The following is a 1,628-nucleotide window of genomic DNA, read 5'->3' as shown; positions in this document are numbered from 1 at the left end:
AAAAGTACACCATTCTACGTTTCGCGGAGATTTCATTGTTTCGCGGAGGTCCACAGAGGGTTCTCCGCGGAATGCATGTCTATACCCGGAAATATCATTTTTCATGTCTAAAATTTGAAATTACCCTCCAAAATTTGATTATAGCCGGTATTTTCCCGATATTAAATCATGTCACTAGATGACAATTTGTATACTTTTATGGTAATAAATAATCTTTTTTAGATTCTTGTTTCTTTCAAAAGTATAACATATTGCAGAAATCTTTGAGTGCATCCCATTCCCCAGGATTGCAATGTCTCCGACCTTTTCTGATAACAAATCATGAAAAGGTTTTACACAATATTTTTTTTGTTCGTAAATTACTTTCAAACATGAAACAATCTTAATTATATCTAGTAGGTGTGGCGTACTTCGTTCCTAATGGTGTTTCATCTGTGTGGTGACAAAAAAAACAAGAATTTGCTTGCTTAGCATTAGAGGTGTCATAAATAGTAATTAATAAACCTTTCAATTTTAAGGGGATAAAAGGAAAGAAAATAAAATGAGAGAAACAAAAAGAAAATGGATGATCATTCTTTCATTTTTTTCCAATTTCTCGCGATTTGGAAGGACAATTTCGTTTCTATTCTCCTCCTTCCAATAACTAAACTCAGGACCAATGATTTTTTACCAATCTTTCCACTTCCCTTCATTTCTCTCCTTAAATGAAACTCTGGAGCAATGTTTTAGTCGGACACACTATATTAATAGTTGGTGGAACACTACAGATATTAAAAACATGTTATCTAAAATAGGCTTTATGTGTGCTATGAGTCTGTTGATGATGCTATTATTTGCTTGTATAAGATAGTACGACTTACAGAAGTATAATATTGCTGAAGCTTTGTTAAGATAATTTTCGTAAGTCATGACTTGTCGAAGTGGTCGAATGGAAGCACTTTCTGGAATCAGTCGAGGGACTTAGTGACGGAATTAGCAAGGGACTTAGTTTGTCGCAAAAAAAGTTTTAGAATCATTCGGTTCTTTCGGTTATCAGTCGTTGCTTATTTGTAAATGAATAGTTTTTCTCTTTTTAATATTAGTCACTAATATAATTAATGATGGTCTGTTAGATGTCGAATCTTATCGTAGTATTTAAATTCTGCTTATATATATAAAAAATATATATTAGGGATCCTAATTACTCTTCGTACAGAACATTAAAATCAACGAACCGGCTCCACCACATCATTCGTATAATTTTTTGAAGTTACACCAGTACTACCGATGTGAACAGAAGAGGAAGCTTGTGAAAAATGACATCTCAGTCTCAAAATTAGAGAAAGAAGTCGAAACTTTGATATTGCGAAAAATTGTTAAGAATTTTTTTTTTGCCCGTTTGCCTTCCGTCGATATGTATTGAACTATATATGCTAAGGTTAAGAATAGTAAGCGTTATTTATAAAAATAACAATGTGTTGAAACTAAATAAAACAGCACCTATTTATACTACCTGTAGAGGAGGAAAATGGTCAAAATGGTCTTTTGGGGGTCCTATCAGTTAGAGGTAAACGTAGCTATATGATCATATTTTTCAAAAAAAAAAAATTGATTTTTTGAAGATTAAACGGGTATATCCAAAAATCCGC

The sequence above is a fragment of the Lactuca virosa genome, chromosome 2 (assembly GCF_052849685.1).
Source record: "Lactuca virosa cultivar CGN04683 chromosome 2, Lactuca_virosa_CGN04683_v6, whole genome shotgun sequence".
Lineage (NCBI taxonomy): Eukaryota > Viridiplantae > Streptophyta > Magnoliopsida > Asterales > Asteraceae > Lactuca > Lactuca virosa.
Note: the sequence above shows the minus strand (reverse complement) of the source record.